Raw genomic sequence first — 23960 nt, 5'->3', positions numbered from 1 at the left:
CGGGAGTTTCTGTTATCTTTCTTGAATACATGATGTCTGTAAGGCATTTTCTGCAATTGCCAGTTTGAATTTTTTTAGTCTGGAATGGAAATTCGACTCTTTCAAAACAATCAGAATGCAGAACCCTTCTAGATTTTTATAATTTTTCCCTTAAATTTTTTACAGTTGTCTCATCCACACCTAGTTCAACGCTAATTTTTTTTAGCAATTCATCTTTACGTTGAATTTTGTAGAAATAATGTTTATATTCATATTTTAATCACTTTCTATAATATTAAAGTTATATATAAATTTGGCTGTATAATTGCAATAAGAAATACAATTGACATAAACAGTTTTGGGGACAAGCCACCCGACTTTTGATAAAAATGGAGCTCACCCTGAGGGGGCAGAAGTGGCCTCAGGACTAGAGAGTAACTTAGTAACCCCAAGCATTCAGCATGATGTGGACATCAGTCAGTGTCTTGAACAGAGGGAAGAGAAAGTGTTGGTTAAAAGGGTGATTCTGTTAAGTGAATGTAATTTTAAAGGGTTATACTCTAGCTAACATTTATGGAGTGACTGCTATGTGCCAAGAGTACTAAGTGTTTTATAGGTATTATTTCATTTAATTCTTACAACATCCTATGAGGTGTAGGTACTATCATCTCCATTTTATAGATGAGAAAACTAAGGGAGAGAAAAGTTTTACAATTCACCCTAAATCAAACAGCTAGTGAATGACAGACCCAGGATTTGTAACCAAGGAGTTTGCTGCAGAGACTGTATTCTAAACTACCGTATAAATAACCTCATAATAAAAACCAGAAAAGATGGGTGTAAAATCTGTATGTGTACACATAGATTGTTGTTGTTGTTGTTAGGTGCTGTTGAGTCGGTTTTGACTCATAGTGACCCTACAGGACAGAGTAGAACTGCCCATAGGTTCCCAAGGAGCAGTTGGTAGATTTGAACTGCTGACCTTTTGGTTACCAGCTGAGCTCTTAACCACTACACTACCATGGCTCCACACATAGATTAGGTATAGCATTTTAGGGGGTTTGGATTATGACAGGTAACACCACATTTTTATTAATGAAAGGTTCATATCCATTCCTTTACACACTGTCTTCTAAGGGGCGCTTGAGAAGACAGAAGGTTTCTTGACACAGTAGGTGGTCAGTACATATTAATTTAATCTGACTCCAGACTCCACAGTCAGGATTTTTAGTAATCATGTTAGTGCACCTATCAGAAGGGGATGAATTGGAGGTTGTATTGGCTTTGTCTGAAGACCTGCATCAAATACTGGGAGGTTTTGAGGGAGATAGACCTGTGCTTTCACGTAAAGGAAGGACATACAAATCAGACAAGGCAGGCATCTCGGCCACAGCCAGATGTCATTTATTAACCTGCTACTGGAAGGTTTAGAATCTGCTTTGCACTCTGGGGGTCCCAGATGAATAGTATATAGCCCTCAAGGAACTCATAGAGGTGGATGAGATCTACAATAAAGCTTCTGTGAGAGTTTTCTAAACAAGACAGGCAAGAGGGCACTCTGGGAGAAACTTGAGATAGGTTATGCAGACAACAAGGGAGAATGTTTCAGGAGGTCAAGTGGGAGAAAGAGCAGCAGGTGAAGAGGGGAGAAGGTGTGTGGATCTCAGGGAATGTGTAAAGATGTGACGCTAGATGAGACCAGTGAGTTAGGAAAGGACGCGTTACACCATTTTGGAGAATTTGGACTTCATCCTGAAGACCGTAGCGAACCACGGAAAGACTTCACACAGGAACTGCTGTGACGAGATTTGCTTTGTAGAAAGATTTCTTGGTTGAGGTGGAGAATGACCAGTAGGTGACAGGGTGCTGGTGGGCAAGGTGGAAGGTAGGGGACTAATTAGATTGTTGTATAATTCATGTGAAAATGAGGCCCTGGTCAAATGTTGTAGAAGTAGGTGTTACAGAAGTGAAGATCAGATAGGAGGTAGAGTCCCGGTTTGAACATCAAGAGCCCTGGATTTAGATCAGGAGGCCAGGGCTTTAGTCCCAGCTCAGCTGCTAGTTAGCCATTGTCTCAGCCCCTCTGAGCCTTATAAAAATGGGGATGATATCCCCTGTCCAGCCTACCTCCTAGGATCAAATGAGGTTATGTGTGTAAAAAAAAAGGCATTAAAGGAAGTCGTTTGAAGCCAGCTTGCTTGAAAGAGAAAGTTTAGAATGGAGTGGGGAGAAGCATTTTGGTGGAAAGAGGCCCGTACCTATCTCATACTGTCTAGGGGATTACCTAAAAGACAAAAGGAATGGGTGAAAGGTTAGAGTCCACATTTCTGGGGAAGCAGCTCCAATTTTTCTTTCCTTAGTACTCTGAGGCCTCTCCTACCCTGGAGACATCTCAGTTCTCCCAAGTTCCGCGCTGCATTTTTCTGCCGACTAGCCCATCTTCAGGGCAGAGGCCAGTACCACAGAATCTGGGCACCATTGCCAAGTGATAAAAATAAACCTAACCAGCAGACAGACCCTCAGAGACTCTGCAGCAGCAGCATTAGCAAGAAAACGACCAAGTCCTGGGATGCTGAACAAGAGTGGGAGCCCAAAAGTTCTGAGTTCCCTGTCTCCATTATGCCTGTAGCTGAGAATTTTCAGGCCCCAGGCCCAGAAGCGCAAATGCAGAGTTCAGGTAGAAGGGGGAAATTAATAGGTATAGGTCAGGGTGACCCGCCCAGCTTGGGCTATTTCAAAGTGGCCTGGCCCAAGGGTTGAAAGCTTAGGCAGGGCCATAACCCATGATACAAAACTTCTTTGCACCAAAGTACAAGTGCCCTCAGATTGCAAGAGCAAAAATAGTATGAGTTTCGTATTCATATATGAATTCAAGTTCCAAACTGTGTGACCCTGGGGAATCATTTAACTTCTCTGAGCTGTTTCCTTTTTCGAAAAACAGGGATGACCTTGCCTACTTTGCATGACTAGTAGTTGTGAAGATTCGATGGTATGTAAAATGCCTAGTCATGCATATAGAGGGCCTCCCATTAAACAGGAACTGTTATTATTATTGCCTGTAGGCACCCAATGAATATTTGAGTGGGTGGTGTAGCTCAATGGAAAACTCGTTGCGTCAGGGTAGACTTGGGCAAAAAGCAAAAACAACAATAAGCACACATACAAAATAACCTCTTGATGGCTGGCTCCGAGGTTGGTAATGCTTCATTTCATCTCACCTGGTGCCCTGGTGAGACCGATTCTGAGAACATTCCATTTCCCAAATGAGAGAGTAATAGTCGTGTGTTACAGGAGAAATGTTCTTCTTACATTCTCGCAGGCAAGGCAGAGTCCTTTTCCAGGTTAAGGGGAAGGAACTTAAGTGTTGTAGGGTATCAATTTATTGACTGTAAACTAAGTTATGTTCCTTTATTTCTCCAGTAACTGAGTAAGGACAACATCACCAACACTTGAGACTCAGGTGTCCATGCCCCAGTGTACTAAGTTCTGTTCTGGAATGAATAGACTTGTAATTTTGAGATATAACACATCAGTATTTACTGTTTCTTATCTTCACCCCACTCTTTCTGCCTGAAATTTTTTACCCTGTAATGAATTAGAAGAGTTACATTCATCTTTTGAATTGTCACTAAGGTTTGCTGTTCTGGCTGGTTTGATCAGTGAATAGCTTAGGTGTAAAAGGAGAAGGACCCAGATCTCCAGGATGAGTAGTGGTGGCAGAGAACAGAGTTAAGGTCTATTTGCCTTGATCTGCATGCTTGCCTTTTGGGAGAAGAGGCTTTGGTGAGGCGACAATTCTTCCCTGACTCCAGAGAGAAATTGTTTACAGAATGATTGAAAGGTGGCATTCACATCTGTTCTCTCCTTGTTAACATTTCATTTGGGGGGCACATGCGACTTTGGAAAGGAGGACCAGGTTGCTACTTTAATATGTTTTAATTTTTCAAACGGCCTCTACTCCAAATTCCTATCTCTGGACAAAATGAAAGTAGAAAAAAACAACAACCAAAAGCAAACAAACAAACAAAAAACAGAAACAATCACCCTCAGACATAAAGTAACCATCTCCATGGATCGTAAAAGAACCGAATTGCAAAAAGGTGATCAGAGGCTGAAGCCATTGGCTTGCTGTGCTGTGGATTGGGGGAAGCAGTGACTGCAGAGAGTTTGGCTCTTATGGAATAAAGGACCCAAAACTGCTCTGCATGAGTTGGAAAGCCAGAGTCAGGCTTGAAGCCAGGGTGGACGGGGAGCTCGCCAAGCCTTGAAAGAAGCCACAGAGTGGGAGGAAAGAAAGATTGTCAGTGTGCTCATTGAGACTATGTCTATCATAAGTTGTGGGCCAAGGAAAGCAAGGAGCAAGGTTATAGCCTCACTATCAGCAGTCGATCCCGGCTGCCTGCTTATTTTGTGACTGAGTCTGCCATAATCCCAGTCTTCCCATGGAGCTGTAGCACCCATCCTGCTTCTGGATTGGAGGTTTGGATGGTCAAGGAGAAACAGAATGGTGAGGGAGAGAAGAAAAGCAGACTCAAAAGGACCTTGCAACTCCAAAATTGCAAATAACATAAATCAAGAAATACAAGTAGCAGAATCAACAGTAAGAATAGGAAATTATTCCAAATGAAATTTTATAGTATAGTTTGAAAAAAACTTTATGTGTGTAGATGTGCAAAAACATAAGTGGAGGTTTAATTTTCATTAAAAAAAAAAAGGAATTATGAAAAGACATAAATAAAATCAGATCAGGTGTACATAAAGAAAAAATTAAGGGTAGAAATGAGAAATGTAGTTATTGAAATAAATATGCAGTAGTTGGGATACACCGAAGACTGGATACCGTTGAGGAGTAAATTAACAGATTGGACAATTGTATAGGAAAGCTTACCTTGGATGCAGCACAGAAATACAAAGATGTAAAAATATGAAAAAAAAAATTTAGAGAGATGGAAGATGAATTGACAGGCTTCAGCATTCTTTAGTAGAAGTTACAGAACTAGAGAACAGAGAGAATAGAAGAGAAAAAATACTTAAATAAATGGCTAATAATTTTCCAAAGTTGAAGAAAGACGTGTGTTCTCAAATCAGAAGTTTCCCAAATACAATGAAGGTTAAATAAAAATCAGTGAAACTGCAAAGTATTAAGGAGGAAAAAATATTAGACTTAAAAATACAAGTTATACGTAAGTAAATGACGTACTAACAGATGTCTGATCCTAGCAGGAGAGTTAAGAAGACAGTGGAGTAACATTCTCTAAAGGTTGTACCTGGAATATTATACCTAGATAAACTATCCTGGGAGAGTAAGGGCAAAACGAAGACCAAGAGTAAACCTATAGACTCACACTGAAAGAACTATGAAAGGATACATTTTGGAAAGAAAAAGTTGAACAGTAAGAAAAGGTATACAATATAAGAAACAATGGATACACAGAATTTGATAATGTGTAGTTATATTTAACTCTTGATTGTATTAAAAATTTCTATTTTGTGTGATTTTAAAAACATGATTAAAGTGAAATCTAGGCAAGATGGGGAAGGATTTTCAGGGGGAAAATGTTAAAGCCACATTCAGAGTCAGCAAGATGATAATTGTAGTTAGAAAAAACTATAGTTAACAACTTGTATCAGTTAAATTTTGTTGTGTAACAAACTACTCCAAAATTTACGGACTTAAAAGAAGCACCATTTTATTTATCTCCCAATTCTTTGGGTTGGTTGGGTAGCTTTCTAATCTGGGTTTGCTCAGCTGATACCGGCTGGACTCTATCATGTATCTGTGATTGGCTGGTGGCTAACCGAACTAGGATAACCTTGCTCGAAAGTCTGGAAGTTGAATGTCTGCTGAGGTGCTTCCTTTCTCTTGCAAATTGTCTCTCATATTCCAGAAGGCTACCTTGGGGCTGTTCACAAGGTGATCTCGGGTTTCCAGATGAAGCAAGAGAAGATGAAGTCTCACTGTGCAAACACTTTTCAAGCTTCTGTTGTGATACATTTGCTAATGTCTTGTTGGCCAAGTCAAGTCATTTAGCTAAGCCCAGATTCAAGGGATGAAGAAATATACTCCACCCTTTGGTAGGAGGAAAAGAATTTATGACCATTTTTGGAATCTGCCACAGTCTGTTCTTTGGTCACGAATTATTCACATTCCTCCCACTTGCAATATTTGCTAATCTCCATCTCAGGATTCCTCAAAGTCTCATTCTATTTATAGCATCAGGCTGGAAGTCTGTGATCTCAAGATCTTATTAGTTCTGGATATGACCGATACTCCTCCAGTGTAGCTCCTTGTGGGTATGCATCCTCTTGGTCCAGCAGTGTGTGAATTAAAAATACAAGTTATCTGCTCCCTGCATACCTCATATGCAATTGTGAGAAAGGGACAGGGCAATTTGAATACACACTCCCCTTCAAAAAAGGGTAAGACTAGGAGGTACATAATGATCTGGATCAATTCTGAAATCCTCCTGGGAAAATGTTGCAAGGTCCTCTACTCCAGGGACAAAGAAAAGCCCTTGATTAGGACCCAGTTCTGCTCCTTGAGCAGGTCTTCCCAATCCATTGTTCTCCAAGGCTCTTGACTCCATTCTCTAGGCTATTGATTTCCTCCTTGAGAAGTCTTTCTTTTAAGAAACGACCCATGTAGAGAGCTGGGTAACTCTCTCAATCCTGCTTCCTGTCCGTAGTGCGGAGTCCATAGGCCTCTTTGTAGTTTAAGCAATTTTAGCCCCTTCTAGTTCCAGCTAATGGTGCTTTTGCTGGTATGTAGTTGCTGTTGTTAAATGCTGTCAAGTCCGTTCCAACTCACAGAAACTCTGTGTACAACAGAATGAAACACTACCCAGTTCTGTGCCATCCTCACAATTGTTGTTATGCTTGCGCCTATTATTGCAGCCACTGTGTCAGTCCATCTCGTTGAGGGTCTTCCTCTTTTTCGCTGACCCTCTACTTTACCAAGCATGATGCCCTCCTCCAGGGACTGATCCCTCCTAATAACATGTCCTCCAGGGACTGGCCCCTCCTGATAACATGTCCAAAGTATGTGAGACTAAGTCTTACTTCCTTGCTCCTGACAAGCATTCTGGCTATACTTCTTCCAAGACAGATTTGTTCATTCTTCTGGCAGTCCACGGTATATTCAATATTCTTCGCCAACACCATAATTCAAAGACATCAGTTCTTCTTCAGTCTTCCTTATTCATTGCCCATCTTTCACACTTTCACATGCATAAAGTGATTGAAAGTGGCATGGCTTGGGTCAGGTGCACTTTAGCCCTTAAAGTGACATCTTTACTTTCTAACGCTTAAAAGAGGTCTTTTGCAGCAGATTTGCCCAGTGCAATACCTCATTTGATTTCTTGACTGCTGCCATGGATATTGATTGTGGATCTGAGCAAAATGAAATCCTTGACAACTTCAGTCTTTTCTCCGTTTATCATAATCTTGCTTATTGGTCCAGTTGTGAGGATTTTTGTTTTCTTTATGTTGAAGTATAATCCATACTGAAGACTGTGGTCTTTGGTCTTCATCGGCAAGTGCTTCAAGTCCAGTTCACTTTCAGCAACCAAGGTTGTGTCATCTGCATATCATAGGTTGTTAATGAGTCTTCCTCCAATCCTGATGCTGTGTTCTTCAGCATACAGATTGAATAAGTATGGTGAAAGATACAGTCCTGACACACGCCTTTCCTGACTTTAAACCACACAGTGTCCCCTTGTTCTTTTCAAACGACTGCCTCTTCATCTATGTACAAGTTCCTCATGAGCACAATTACGTGTTCTGGAATTCCCATTCTTCTCAATGTTATCCATAATTTATTAGGATCCACATGGTCGAATGCTTTTGCGTATTCAGTAAAACACATGTAAACATCTTTCTGGTATTCTCTGCTTTCAGCCAGGATTCATCAGACATCAACAGTGATACCCCCGGTTACACGTCCTCTTCTGGATCTGGCTAGAATTTCTGACAGTTTCATGTTGATATACTGCTACAACCACTTTTGAATGATTTCCAGAAAAATTTTACTTCTGTATGATATAAATGATATTGTTTGATAATTTCCTCATTCTGTTGGATCACCTTGCATTGGAATGGGTACAAATGTGGATCTCTTCCAGTTGGTTGGCCAGGTAGCTATCTTCCAAATTTCTTGGCATGAGAAGTGAGCACTTCCAGTGCTGCATCCATTTTGTTTAAATATCTCAATTGGTATTCCATCAATTTCTGGAGCCTTGTTTTGCTGGCATAGTTTTCCTTAAAACATCTGGGTTGTCTGTGTAACAGATTATAGTTCATTTCATTTGACCAAAGCCACATCCACAATAGTTTTCTCTCTAGATTTATTTACAGCGATTTGGGATTAGGCTTTTGACATGCCCTTAAGAGTCTTAAGAAGCTTCTTTGTCTGCCTGAGAAGGTGTACCAGGAAGTTCCTTAAATCTTTCAGAGGTCTTAACAAAGGGTCTTAGAGCCATATCTTTGATTTGCTCTGTCTTAAGGCTTCCTTTTACTTTGGGAATCTTTTACTCAAATATTATCAAATGTGGGGAGACCGGAGACAAGAGGGAAACCCTGGTGGTGTAGTGGTTCAGAGCTACAGCTGGCAGTTCAAATCCACCAGGTGCTTCTTGGAAACTCTGTGGGGCAGTTCTTCTCTGTCCTACAGGGACACTGTGAATTGGAACTGACTCGACGGCAATGGGTTTTGGTTTAGAGACGAGAGACCATTTTATTTTCCAACACAGCAAGTCCTGAGCTTTGCGTATTCCATTTAAGTTTTGGTTACAAAGTGAACATTTTCTTTTTTAATTCATCTTTGTCTTGCAGTACTTTACCAAACACTGTTAGGAGCACCCAAATAACATGTTCAAAACTCTGGAGATCTGCTTAGCTGTATCTGAAAGTTCAGTAGGTTCACTTTTTGGTTTCTAATCTTTCAAGTTACTGCAGACTTCAGTTTTACTGATTATTCTGTCTCTACATTTTACATATTCAATCATCATTTTTCCAGCCCGCTAGAGCAGTTTCCTCTCCATTTTTCCATCCTGTTGAAACTGTTACCTTGCTGCTTTTTTATCCACCACATGCTGTCTAGTTCCAAATCTAATGGCACATGTTTGGGGTTTTGTTATGGTGGCGCTTCACTCTTGGAAATTTCTGTATTAGTTAGATTTTGCTACATAATAAACCTCCCCAAAATTAGGTGGCTTAAACCATAGTCATTTTAATTTATATCACAATTCCGTGGGTTGGCTAGATGGTTTTTCTGGTCCAAATTACCGTAGTTGATCACTTATTAGATGCAATTAAGTTATTCTTTGAGGGAAATTTATGGCCTTAAATGCATTTATTGAAATTTTTCAAGTACAGAAAATAAGTTGAATAGTGCATTATTTAAAATTGTATTTGGCTTTGTGTAAAAGAGAAACTAAATGATCATGGTTCAAAAAGCCTAGAGGTTTAACATTTGTCATGTAACAAGAAGTTTGGAAGTAAGCAGTCCAGGGCAGATATGGAGGTTCCATGGTGCTAGCAGGATACCAGTCTCTTCTAACTTTTTATTCATATAAACTTAGCTCTCATACTCAGGATTGTTGCTCCATGGTTGCAGGATGGCTGCTTCACTTCCAACTTTGTATGCACATCCCAAGGATGTTGGAGAAAAAGGACAAGTTGTGAAACAGGCATGTACCAGCTGAGTCTACTCCCTTTAATTAAAGAGCTTTCCTGGAAGCCCTACCCAGTAACTTCCACTTATATAGCCTTGATAAGAACTGTGTCATATGACATTTCCTAGCTGCAAGGGATCCTGGGAATTATAGTTTGTGTTTGTTTTAGCTGGGTACCTCACCTTCCCAAACAGAATAGGAGTTATGTTAATAAGGAATAAAGGGAGAGTAACTATTGTATAGGCAACTAGTACTGTCTGTTACACATTTTCATCTCGAGAAGCTAGAAAAAGAAAAGAATAAAACTTTAGAAAAGTAAAAGGATGGAACGAAAGTAGGAACACAAACTGAATGAAATAGAAAACAATTTGGAGGATCAAAAAAGTCATAAAATACATCTAGGTCTGTTGGCAAAACAAAGTTTAGTAAGAAAATGTTCTGCGTTCTACTTTGGTGAGTGGCATCTGGGGTCTTAAAAGCTAGCAAGCAGCCCTCTAATATGCATCAATTGGTCTCAACCCACCTAGAGCAAAGGAGAATGAGGAACACCAAAGACATAAGGAAAATTTTAGCCCAAGAGACAAAAATAGCCATATAAACCAGATGCTCCATCAGTCTGAGACCAGAAGTAGATGGTGCCCGGCTACCACCAATGACTGCCCTGACAGGGAAGACAACAGAGAGTCCCTGACAGAGCAGGAGAAAAGTGGGGTGCAAAACTCAAATTCTAGTAAAAAGACCAGACTTAATCGTCTGAGACTGGAGGAACCCCAGAAGGAATGGTCCCTGGACTCTCTGTTAACCCAGAACTAAACCTTTCCCGAAGCCAACTTTTCAGACGAAGATTAGACTGGACTATAAGACCTAAAATGATACTCGTGAAGAGTGTGCTTCTTAGTTCAAGTAGATACATGAGACTAAGTGGGGAGCTCCTGTCCAGAGGTGAGACGAGAAGGCAGAAGGGGATAGGAGCTGGTTGAATGGACGTGGAAAATCCAGGGTGGAAAGGAGGAGTGTGCTGACACATTACAGGGATAGCAACTAGGGTCACATAACAATGTGTGTATAAATTTTTGTATGAGAACTAACTTGAGTTGTAAACTTTCCCTTAAAGCACACACACACGCAAAAGTTATAAAATAGACAAATCCATGGTAAGACTTATTTTAAAAAGATACAAATAATATTTTTAATGAAAAGGGGAATGGAAGACATAATGAAAATCATAAAACTATACTCTGAAAAATTTTATGTCAAAATTTAGGTTGGGAGATGACATGGATAATTTTCCAGGTAAATATAATTTGTCATAGCGCCTTCAAAAGAAATAGAAAACTTCAGGAAGACAACAACATTAAAGGACTTCAACTGATAATCAAAAGACTTTCTCCCCAGAGAACACCAGGCTTAAATGGTACATGTGTATTTTATTTGACTTTTAAGAAATAGATAATCTTAATACTGTACAAACTGTTTAAGAGAATAGAAAATGAAGGAAAACTATGTAATTTTACAACAGTAATATAACCTTAAATTGAGGCATGAGGCAAAACCAGACAAAAAGAATACAGTAAAACAAAATTATAGATCAAACTCATAAACATGAATGCTTAATGAAATATTCACAAATTTATTTCAGATATTTATATCCTGCTTATGTAGAGTTTATGCAAGACATATAAAGACAATCAGCTTCAGAAGATATATTAATATAATAAATGATATCAGATTACTAATCTGATAAAAAAAATTTTTTTTTATCAGATTAGTAATCCATGTAGTTCATTAGATACAGAAAAAGCATTTATGAGAATTTAGTCCTCATTCACAATTGAAACAAATAGTGAGCAATCTAAGAATAGAAAAGAACTTCTTTAACTTGATAAAGAACATCTATTAAAATAGTACAGTAAATATTATCTTTAATAGTGAGACTTGAGGCTTCCTTTCAGTAATATCGTGAAGAAAACAGGGAAGCATTTTATCACCACTTATTCAGCATTGTACAAGTGGTCCTAGCCAATGCAATAAGAAAAAAGGTATAAATATTGGAAAGCAAGATAAAAATATATGTATATATTTTTACCTACGATATGATTTTCTGGGGGTATATAAGTGGAAAGTATACAGTAAGAGCTTGCCAAGGTCACTAGACACAAAATCAACATATCAAAGTTCTATTCAACAGTAGTGACCAATTATAAAAATGAATAGATAAAGGATTCTATTTTCAATAGCAAGAAAACCCTCAAAATATCCAAAAGTACACATATCCAGAAGATGTACAACAGTACCTTTGGAGAAAATTACAAACAATTATTGAAACAAAAAAAAAAAAGAGAGCCTTAATAAATGGAGTAAAAGCCTTTCCATTATGAATGGAAAGACTCCATATAAAGATTTCACTTCTCCCCAAATTATAAATTAAATGTTCTCCCAAGCATAGATGAGAATATGGAGCAAGAGACACTCACACACAGCTGGAAGGAATATAAATCAGTACAACAGCCTTCGGGAACAATTCTGTTATACTTTTTGTCCCAGAAATTCAAGTCCTAGATGGAGAATCTTTCTTGTGTGCATAAGGAGACATGCATTAAAATGTTTGCAGAAAATCAGAAACAGACTATAAGTCTACTATAGGAGATTGAGTAATAGTGGTATAATCATAGAATGAAATATTATACATATTCTATAGTAGTAAAAGAAACTATAGCTATACTTTTTAACAGGGATCAGTCTCAAAAACAATGTTGCATGAAAAAAGCCAGTTACAGAAGGATATTATAGCTAGTGTTTACATAAGTTTTAAGGCCTGGAAAGCAATACTATACAGTATTTATGCTTGTTCTGTCTTTTTATGTATCCATACAAACATGCTGAGAATGATAATGAGTTTATTATTGGTGGTTATCTCTAGAGAGGAAGGAAAATGTCATGGAAATGGGAAAAAGTTTCACAAAGAGTCTCAAGTGTACCTAATACTCTTTTTATTAAAGGTCTGTTTTGTCTGTATATTAGAAAATTTTTACCATTAGAGAGTGTTTTGTATGAAATGCTGTGAGGTATCCTGGACTGGATCCTGGAACAGAAAAAGAGCATTAGTGGAAAAACTGGTGAAATCCAAATAAAGTCTGGAATTTAGTAAATAGCTTTGACAAGTGTGTACCGTGGTAATGCTTTTGGCCAAGATCCATCTAACAATCTTCTTCCATGTCCTCTTCCAAAAAAGCAAGTTTTTTTTGGTTACCTTGCTGACTAAGGTGTGCCTGACTCAAACTCATGGTCTTTTCCATCACCCCATATGCATGTGAAAGTTGGGTAATGAAAAAGGAGGCCAGAAGAAGAATTGATGTGTTTGAACTGTGGCGTTGGCAAAGAATATTGAATATACTGCGGATTATCAAAAGAACAAACTAATTAGTCTTAGAAGAAGTAAACAAACAAACAAAAAAAACTGAACACACTGCCATTGAGTCCATCCCGACTCCTAGTAACCCTTATAGGACCGAGTAGAACTGCTGCATAGGATTTCCAAGGCTGTAAATCTTTATGGAAGCAGACTGCCACATCTTTCTCCCATGGAGTGGCTGGTGGGTTCAAACCTTGGACCCGTCTGTTAGCAGCTGAGCACTTTCACCACTGCACCATCAAGGCTCCTTAGAAGAAATGTAACCCAAAATATTCTTTAGAAGCGAGGATGATGAGACTTCAACTCACGTACTTTGGACGCAGCAGGAAAGACCAGTTTCTAGAAGTGCACATCATGTTTGGTAAAGTAGAGGGCCAACAAAAATGTGGGAAGCCCTCAATGAAAAGGATTGACACAATAGTGGGAACAGCGGACACAAGCATACTAGTGATCATAAAGGTGGCACAGAACTGGGCAACATTATGTTCCATTATATGGAAGGTTGCCATGAGTTGGCACCGACTCAGCGTCAACTATCCACACCAACAATGCCATAATGTAAGATGTTAACATTAGGGGATACTTGGTGAGGGGTATACAGAAATTCTCTGTACCATCATTGCAACTTTTCTATAAATCTAAAATTTTTCCAAAATAAAACATATATTTTAAAAAGTGGGAAGAAGAGGGATAAAAAAAAAATGGCCCTCAGTTATTTTTCCTGATCCTTACTCTCAGTACTCTTCACCCTGACCTCTGTCCCGGTGGTGGATTCAGTCCTGATGGGTCCCCGTCGTAAATACTCCCTTAGTTTAATGCTTCTGGTCTGTTTGTGTCCTGTACATCTATATGGCCTGCATCAACACGTTTATCTTAGAACTGTTTTAGGATGCAAGTTTCTGTAAAGTCTGATATTCCAATTTCATGGGTTGTTTGGTATCCGCTTAAGATTCAAAGGAAACCCTGGTGGCATAGTGGTTAGGAGCTATGTCTGCTGACCAAAAGGTTGGCAGTTCAAATCCACCAGATGCTCCTTGGAAACTCTATGGGGGCAGTTCTACTTTGTCCTATAGGGTCACTGTGAGTCAGAATCGACTCGAGGGCAATGGTTTTTTTTTTTTTTTAAGATTCAGAGATCTTAGATCTGGAAGAGACTGTAACAGAGCACTGTCCAGTCCTTTCTACAGAGACAAAAGACAGGGGAGTGATCATTTCAAGGGAAACAGAGAAGTCAGAGAGGCCGAGGAACTCAGTGAACAGGGAGGAGTGGAACCTAGAACCATTGCTTCCTAGAATGATCTTTGCTTTTATATAATTGTCTCTCATGATAAAGGTAAATGAGGTTGAACACCCTCCATTGTTTGTCTGTCTCTTTGCTTATGAGCCTTTTTAGGATCAGAGACTGCCTATCCCTAGGAAAAGAGTGGGCTGAGGTGGATAGGGAACTAAGAGTTGTAGAATGCCTCTGCGTCCCTTAATCCTTATTACAATGCTCTGGATAGGCGTTGTTGTTGCTAGTTGCCACTGAGTCAGTTCTGACTCATGGTGACCTTGTATGCAGAGTAGAACTGCTCCATAGGGTTGTTGAGGCTGTGACCTTTCAGAAACAGATCACCAGACTTGTCTTCCACGGTGCCTCCGGGTGGGTTCCAACCGGCAACCTTTCAGCTAGTAGTTGAGTGCTAAACCATTTGTGTTCCCCAGGGACTCCTGGATAGGCATGATTGCTCTCATTTTACAGATGAGGAAACAGGCTTAAAAAGGTTAAATGACTTTGCCAAGGTTTCGCCAAGGCAAGCCATAAAACTAATGAGGTGGTACCTATATTATAAGAAGCTAGGGCAGATTCTCCGAGTGGTGCAAACAGTTCGCCCTCAGCTACTAACCTGAAGGGTCCACTGAAGAAAGGCCTGGAAATCTGCTTTTGTTAAGATACACCCCCCGCCCCCTAAAAAAACCCTATAGCGCAGTTCTACTCTATAACACACGGGGTCGCTATGAGTTGGAACCGACTCGACAGCATCAGTTTGGTTTGTTTTTTTAGGGCTGATTCTAAGAACTCATGAAGACCCCTCTGAAGGCAAAGAAGATAAATTCCCTAGAGCTAACTGCCACTCTTGGAAGAGCCAAGGCTGGGAATGGTGTGGAACAGGAGCCAAGGCAGAGCAACCAGTGTGGGACAGGCTGAGAACAGCCTCAGAGGAGGTGTGTGTATGGGAGAGTGGAGGGTGGGAGGTGGAAACAGGCCTTCCAGGGCTGCAAGTCACTGGATTCTTCCTCTGGGGAGAAAAAAAAAAAAAGTCATGCAGGTTGGCTACCCACCCTCGCCTGCCCCTCTCATTCTTATGTCCTATGACAGCAGTGGGATCCATGTCTGCTAGGCTTTTTTGGGAGGCCTCCCTAAAAGCAAGGTCCTCATTTTGTCTCTGTTTAGTAGTTATGGGAGAGTTTAGGGATGCAAAGAGGACCCCTCAGGGCTTGATGGAAACCATAGGGACAAAAGTGAACAGCAAATCGCTATATAAACGTGAGTGTTAGTTGAACACGGTATAAACCTAGGAGGCTTGTGGGGGCAAGGAGGGAAAGTGCCTTTTGAGAGAGGTCTCCCAAGAGAATATGAGATCAGTTGAGGTTCAGTGAGTTCCTTTGTTGCTAATTCAAGAAACATACTTGAAGGGATAAGCCTCCTCACTTAGAGCAGAGCATCCCAGCCTTGTTGCCATGGTGACGGTGTTCAAACAGAGGCTTAGAACCAGAAAACGCCACATTGGAGGGATTCCTTTGGAGCTGTGATTCTCTAGTAGAGGTCCCAGCTATTGTGTGCCATGGGAGGAGAGGGGCAGGGAGTTTGAATGGCTTCCCTTCCTTCCTGTCTCTTGCTGTGGGGCTTTTGTTTTGGTTTTCTCTGGACTGATTTGGCCTTTTGGAATGGGTTGCCTCCCTGTAGAAGGAAATGGTCTTCATTAAAACCTGTGTCAGATTTTGGAGGTATCTGTCTCCTTCAGGCCCTTTTCTTTCTTGGGTATTCTGTTAACCTGCCCTTTGGGAATTTAACAGCTCCTCTGTAAACCCAGTCTTCTTGTCCCTGCCTTGGTTAGAACGTGAATCTGCAGCAAGCTACACATAGTCTCCTCCCTACCCTGCTCTCTGACTCAGATGCCCTCAGGGCTGGCCATGACTTCCTATCCCACAGAAGGATGAAGGAACTTACTTACAACCAGACTAACCATGGGATGTGGTTACTTGTCACTGGTCACTTGGCTTGTCTGACCTCTTAAAACTGTACCCCAATTTGCAAGAAAATATTAAGACACCTGATTGTTCCTTCTAACCTGGTTGACTTTCTGGCTTCCAGGACCTTTGACACCCATCTGTCTTTCTGTGTCTCTGCTTTGACAATCTAGTTTGTGGATTTTGGCCTGCTTTGACCCTTAAATAAACCCTGGTGGCTTAGTGGTTAAGTGTTATGGCTGCTAACCAAAAGGTCAGCAGTTCAAATCTGCCAGGTGCTCCTTGGAAACTCCATGGGGCAGTTCTACTCTGTCCTGTAGGGTCGCTATGAGTCGGAATCGACTCGATGGCAGTGGTTGGTTTTGATCCTTAAACCACTGAGAATTCAGCCATTGAATTACTGATTGGGGGATAGTGGGAACATCTAGATTCTCAGGCACTCCTTTCGGTCCCAGGTCCCTGCCTGATGCACTGTGTTTTACTCCCTCCACAGTATCCCAAGACCACACTGTAAGCCTATGGGTCCGTAGGTCCTACCCTGCGGGAGCCAACATGGTGTCTGGCCCAGCAGCATTCTTACATTGGGAGTCAGCCAAATCTGTATTAGACGTGGTCTGGCCTTGAGGTGATTGCCGTCTAGTCATAGAAGTGACACTAGAATGTAAGTGCCTCCAAGCAAGGATCTTTGTCTGTTTTGCTTTGTTCATTAATGTGTCCCCTGTGCTTAGAGCAATGACTGGTATTTAGGTATTGAATAAATGAACACAATGTCCACCTTAATGTCAAAAGAGGGAATGACAACAGTGAATGGAGAAGTTTCAGAGAGATGACATATTAGCAAAGGAAACCAACAGGTAAGTTGATCTTGTCTATTGACTATATGATATGGATTCTTTGGAACTTGTTGAGACTTGCATTATGGTCTCTTGTGAGTCAACTTTTGAAAATATATACTATGTACTCTCTTACAGTTAGTTTTTATCTGGCATATTTTTACATTTATTTCTTTCAACCCCTTTGTGTTCATATGCTTTAGATTCCTCTCGTAAAAGGCATATGTGTGTACGTGTGTGTGTATCTATATATTTCTCTTTCTCTCTACATATATGCATTCTGTCTCCTAACTAGTGAATTTGGTCCATTTATAGTTATTGTTATTTCTGATATAGTTGGAGTGGCGTGAGTACACAAGGATGGAGGAATTATTACTATACAAGAAGACACCTACCAAATGTCAGTTCCCCTTTCCAGCCCCTTCCTGCAGTCTCTGCCTAGTGGGTAGTTGAAGGATTTGTGTTGATTTTGTCTGGTTAGCTCCTTGAATACAAATGATGTGTCCTCCCGATGATGCTTTCAGCCTCTTTAGCCTCCAGCATTAAGGCCACTTGGGTGGTCTGTGAAAGAACGGGACTGATTGCAGGGGTTAAGGAGTGAGTGGAAAGGAAATTGTAGCAGGTGTTGATGACTCACTGAAAATGTTTGAGTGGAAAGGAAGGCTAGAAATAGAGTGTAAATGGAAAAAGCAGAGGGTCTAAATGTGTCTTTTTCCAGAGAGGATCCTGGAGGCAGAGAGAAAGGAACTGATAAAAAGTGAACGGTTGAAGATACTAATGGGGCAAGGCTAATCTATCACTTATTGTCCTTTTTAGGGTGGGCATCGGAAAGAAGGAGCCTTGGTGGCACAATGGTTAAGCGCTTGCCTTCTAACCAAAAGGTTGGCAGTTTGAACCCACCAACATCTTCACAGGAGAAAAGACCTGGCGATCTGCTCCCATAAAAATTACAGCCTAGGAAACCCTATGGGGCAAGTCTACTCTGTCATATAGGGTTGCTTGGAGTCAAAATTGACTCGATGGCACATAACAGCAACAACAACATCAGGTAAAGAGAGTGATACATACAGGAAAAAATGTACTGTAGAAAGACATATCTCTGTCCTAAATTATCAGTATAAACTACATAAAGATAAGCAATAGGATTTTTAAAATGTAAATGAGTCTCACAGTCTTATTGAACCTTGGCTCTGAGTAAGCACTAGCTAACTGGATTTTCTTTTCCTACATTTTTTAGCACTGGAAAGAACCTTCAATGTCATCTAGCCAGTATTCCCATCTAAGGCAAAAGATCGCCTGTAGCAGTCCTGACAGATAGTTATCCAGGATTTGTTGAGTACTTGTGGTTTTAAGAATCTCACCACCTCAGATGGAAGGTGGCTGCCTTTGCCCAGAGATCTGATAACTTGACACTTTTAAAAATTATCTTTGTTTGTTAAGGTGAAATTCACATAACATAAAATTAACCATCTCAAAGTGACCAATTCAGTGGCATTGTTTTATTCTGTGTTGTATACTTGATCTTAAGTGTTGGCAACTGGCTCTACGAAGTGTTCTTAATCAGTTCATGTCTTTTATTCTTTAACATATTTTGTTAATCTTTATTAACAAAATTCTTATAAATAAAATATGACTTATGGCTGTTAGTCTTATAGGTAAAAAGTCCCATGTCATCTCATTGCTTTGAATTCTTTCTGGTGTTCGAACCCCCCTATGCTCTGTGTCCTAGATACTTGACTCACCGGGTGCTGGTGTTATCTGGTAGTGTCCCTCTTGGACTCTAATGATCTAGCTGAGAGTTTCTGTACTGCCTCCTTCTGGTATAAAATGACACACAAACAGGGCTTGTGGGGAATTCTCTAAACTGAGGATTTCAGGACAGCTTCCCCACAGGGAGTGCACTAAGAAAGCCACAGGAATCTTGTAATGGCCTAGCAGATGCCCCTTCTCTGCAAGGAAGACACATGTGTCCCTGGTATGCGCTACATTTCCCAACACTCAGAAGCCTTCTAGTTGGCTCTTGATGTTTCTGATACGGAATTATCCCCAACATGTATTAAGAGAAAAAAAGCAAGGCATGGAACAGTGTGTATAATAAGGTATCATCCGTATTTTAAAATATACAAATACGTGTATATTTTTATAACATATCTCTGGAAGACACTGCTGACATGGCTGACTTTGAGGAAAGGAAGTCGGAGCTGGGTACCTAGGAAACAGGGTGGGTGAAAGACCTTTCACTGTATATGCCTTTCTATTTTTGGAATTTTGGACCATATAAATATATTGGCTCTTCCAAAAGAAATACAAGATAAATTATAAACAAAATCTTTCTAGGATGGTCAATCAAACCTGAGACTTAGATTGGCTCCTATAATTTACCCTTTGTTCCCACTTCTCGTCACTTAAGTCTTCCCTTTTTCAGGCCCTTCACCCCTCCCCTGATCATTTGCCTTCAACAGACATGTTGAAACAGCCCCCTCTCTTGCAGATCTAATTGAAACTCTACACAGGAGTGAGCCAGTATTTCTAAGATATCCCTTATGATTGATTGCCATTTTTTGGCCCCAGACTTTTTAGATCAGTGGTCCTCAAACTTTAGTCTGCATCGCAATCACCTGGGGGCCTTGTTAAAATACAGGCTGCTGGCCTCCACCTGTGGAGCTCTGGTGGCGTAGTGGTTAAGAGCTATGGCTGCTGACCAAAAGCTCACCAGTTTAAATTCACCAGCTGCTCCTTGGAAACCCTATGCAGCCCTATGGCGCAGTTCTGCTCTGTCCTTTGAGTTGCTATGAGTCAAAATCAACTCGATGGGAATGGGTTTGGTTTTTCTCTTTTTTTGTGGTGGAGAGAGCCCCACCCCTGAGCTTCTGATTCTACAGGTCTAGGGTAGAAACTGAGAATTCCCATTTCTGACAGTGCCCAGGTGATACTAGTTGAGGGACTACACTTTGAGAATTAATGTTCTAGGCTAAAATTGTTTCTCCTGTGATGTGTTGATGTGCAGGTTTGGCCCAGCCATGTCCTCATTTAGACATGTGGAGACAAAAATCAGGAGAGGTACATATCTCTTCCCATGGGCATGCCTGTAGCTCACTGTTATCCAGCTGTCTGTCCAGCCAGCAACACCCAGCAGGCATCAGGCCTCCTCATCCTCATAAGACAATATGCACTTCCCTACCAACAGTGCTGACATATCAGGAGCCTGGCATCTCCCTTCGCCTGTGCCCCCAGAGCAGGCACTCTTGTGGTCATTGCTGCCCACTCCCTGTGAAGACATAATTGGTTTTTAAGAGGAGGCATTAGAAGAGTCACGGTAATTACCGATTCCCTTTCCAGTGTTTCTCAGCTGGGATGCTATTAGCATTTTGGGTGGGACAGTTCTTGGTAATGAACATTCTGTTGAATGTAGGATATTTAGCACCTTGCCCTGATCCCCCCATCCTCAGTCATTATGATAGCCAGTAATGCTGCCACATATGCCAACACCCCTCTCCCACTGTCAGGATGAGTGGGGAGGGCAGTACAGTGTTCCACTGAGAACAGCTATGCACTGAATCACACTACCAGACCTCTCCCAAACCACATTACCTTCCGGAAAACAAACCATACCTGTTGCCGTTGAGTAGATCCCAACTCATAAGACCCTATAGGACAGAGTAGAACTGCCCCATAGGGTTCCCAAGGAGCGGCTGGTGGATTCAGACTGCTGACCTTTTGGTTAGCAGCTGAACGCTTTAACCACTGTGCAGCCAGGGCTCCAAATCCCAAGTCATGGTTCAATATTATCCTTGCTTATCAGATGTCGGTATTAAAAAGTGACCAAATGGTGACTGTTTATTTCCCAAAACCCTCTGGACGGAGTTGTCCATCATGATGTTCGGTCCCGCTCTGCAGAGTCGCCTTTTTGGAGGTTAGGACTGGAGGATCATGTTTCTTAATGAAGTGACCTGGCTTCCTCATGCAACAAGAAGTATTACGTGACACCTCATCCTGTCTCCTTTTTTCCACGGACATCCGGGAATGCAGAGATAGATGTCATGCTTGTAGAGTTGCAAAATGAGCTTAAAAAACCATTTCGAATATATTACAAGCTTTTGTACAGTTTTAAGTTTTTAAATTAAGTAGCTTTATTTTTTGTTCTCATGAGTGACTTCGCCTTTTTAGAAGTAGATCGAGTATAAAATGCCCATGATACAGGTTGAGTTTTAAAATTATTATAGCCAGGAGTGGACTAATCACCTGGACAAGCACCCAAGACCTAGTGTGGGCCCAGGACTGGGCTGTGGGCCTGAAGGGATAGGAGGAGCAGCAGTCAGGGAGGCTGTTCTTGCTGGCAGAAAGCGGAGGGGTGGCCCGTGAGGATGAGGTGCCAGGTGTGCTCAAGCTGGAGCAAAGAAATTGGGAATCAAGGTAAAGAAACCCAAGGTGACAAATATCCAAGAGCTCTCACTGAGGGTGGAGGAGTAAGTCACTGAGGAGAGGGGCAGCAGATGGGGCAGAGCATGCTTGGTCGAGAGAAGTCCTGCTGGCGCTGATGCTGGGCTTAGCCCTCAAAAGAAGCCGAAGCGAGTACTTATAGAAACACCCCATCCTGCTTCAGCTCCCGCTTGGTGCTGTGGTCAAACAAACCTGGACTGGTGCTCCTGGGACCAGCTTCTGCTGAAGGCCCCTGTCCAGGCGGAAGAGAGCACCTAGCTCCGTGACTGTAACAGGGTGGGAATGCCACAGGCAGATTCTACCCCATTCCAGCTCTGTTCTGGGGCCTCAAAAAACCAAAACCAAATCCGTTGCCACTGAGTCAATTCTGTCCCTCTACGACAGAGCAGAACTGCCTCATAAGATTTCCAAGGGAGCGGCTGGTGGATTTGAACTGCCAGCCTTTCAGTTAGCAGCCACACGCTTAAACCGCTGTGCTACCAAGGGTGTTGCTAGGTTCTGTTGAGTCCATCCCAACTTATAGCGACCCTGTGTACAGCGGAATGAAACGTTGCCCTGTCATAACAATGCCATCCTCATGATCATTGTTATGCTTGAGCCCATTGTTCTAGCCACTGTGTCAGTCAATCTTGTTGAGGGTCTTCCTCTTTTTTACTAATCCTCTACTAAGTGTTGATGTCCTTCTCCAGGGACTGATCCCACCTGGTAACATGTCCAAAATATGTGAGATGAAGTCTCACCATCCTTACTTCTAAGGAGCATTCTGGCTGTACTTCTTCCAAGACAGGGCTAGGGCTAGTTGCTCCCATTTTCTCTTCAAAGTGTGCCTGAAAGTGTGGAGAGAAACCACAACCCTAAATAGAGGGTTTCCACCCTCTCGGCCTCCTGAGTGATTTATTAAGGGATTGTATGAAAGTCACTCATCTGAAATTCCATAGAGAGAGCTTGATTTCTTTTGGGTCTACAAACCATGCTTTACAAGTTAACACATCTCCTGGAAGGGTAGCACATTAAAGGCTCAGAGACGAGTTATGTGCATGTTTGAGAAAATGGGTTTACTACTTGCTATAGGTATTTGTTTCCCTCTTGAGAAGTAAGTGAGATTTACCTCCTGAGGGAAACCAAAGTTTCTGGAGAATGGAGCTTGGGCCAGGCCCAGTGGGTGAGCCCTGGGGGCTGTCTTCATATGGATTCTTGGGAAACAGGGGACATAGGCTCAGCCCTGGGTACAGTGAGGGTAGGGGAGCTGCTCATTTCTGAGGATTGTCCTCCCCCAGTGTGTGGGCATTTTCTTCTCATCCTGTCAGCCCTTCTGTCCCCAGGCCATGTCACTGAAGCCAGGCGCCTGGTGCCCAGGAGCTAGCTGTCTTCAAAGGAATGCTCTGACAGCAACTGCCTGTCACCTGTGGGGAGGCAACCCTCACCCCTGCCAGGGTCTCTCCCCAGACCCTAAGACCTAACCTCAGTCTGCCCTCCATGGTTCTCCTGCTGTCAGTCCTCTGTGGAGGAAGGAAGCACCTTGTTCTCCTTGTATCTTTTGTTCCTGAACTCTAAACCTATAACCCCCTCAGGTGGTAATAAAATCAACCTATTCTTGTCTTTGGAACATTTTCATTCCTGCGAGTGAGGTGCTCCTCCCAGCCGTTCCCACATCTCTTTTGCATGTCTATTTCTGATTTGGCTTTCCTGTCCTCCTTCCCACCTAGGCACTGTCCAGGTGACTCCCCAGTCAGCTGCTTCTGCTGCAGTTCAAAACACCTTCTGGAGCGTCCTGACTGAGGGCTCCTGATCCCAAGGAAGCAGACCCCTAGGACTTCCATGCTTGTCCTCCCAGCCCAGTTGCCACAACAAACAGCATAGAAGACGTTGGTGAGTGGGCAGAGTTTAAATTATGCTGTTGACCATTTCTCCCCAGTCTGCCCTGGGGAGGCTGCAGAGAGGGGACCTATGCACATTCCTGGGCAGTCAAAAGAGAATGGTGCCCCCAAGATGAAATGACACCTGGGCAAGTGACAAGCAGATGGAAGTAAAGCCAGCATGCCTTGGCATTATCTGTTGATCTTGGCTTAGCTGGTCAGAATTCTAGAACTAGCAAAGGTAGTGGGAATTGTCATTGAGCTAGCCATGAAACAAGATTGACTAAGTGCCTGCTGGGTGCCCTGGCCTCTGCTAGAAACTGCTCATGCTGCCAGACTGTGGTACTCCATCCTTCCAAACTGGCCAAAAACTTCCTCCTCCTGCTGCCCCAAGACGCTCTTCTTATGAACCCCATTTGATTTCAGTATCTTCTTTGATTCCATGTTTCCTTAGCAAGCAAGCATCATTGGTGTTGGAGCACAGATAGAATTTCGTGGTAATTGGTTTCATACCCACCCATGATTGGTCTCATAGCCA

General features: G+C 41.8%; 1 protein-coding gene across 5 annotated transcripts in view; it reads left to right on the top strand.

Moving 5' to 3' along the window:
* MYLK (myosin light chain kinase) overlaps nt 1-23960 on the top strand; it is a 337690-nt gene that overhangs the window by 43519 nt on the left and 270211 nt on the right. For 2 of the 5 annotated variants that reach the window (XM_049878354.1, XM_049878365.1), the window contains exon 2: nt 15107-15267. The exons of 2 other annotated variants lie outside the window; for them this stretch is intronic. The gene's annotated coding sequence lies outside the window, so the exon portion shown is untranslated. Of the gene's footprint in view, nt 1-15106; nt 15268-23272; nt 23436-23960 lie in introns of those variants that run through there. One more of the 5 variants, XM_049878375.1, reaches the window with a different exon arrangement.

The sequence above is a fragment of the Elephas maximus genome, chromosome 1, assembly GCF_024166365.1.
Source record: "Elephas maximus indicus isolate mEleMax1 chromosome 1, mEleMax1 primary haplotype, whole genome shotgun sequence".
Classification (NCBI taxonomy): Eukaryota; Metazoa; Chordata; class Mammalia; order Proboscidea; family Elephantidae; genus Elephas; species Elephas maximus.
Note: the sequence above shows the minus strand (reverse complement) of the source record. Positions and strands in the feature narration are given on the sequence as shown.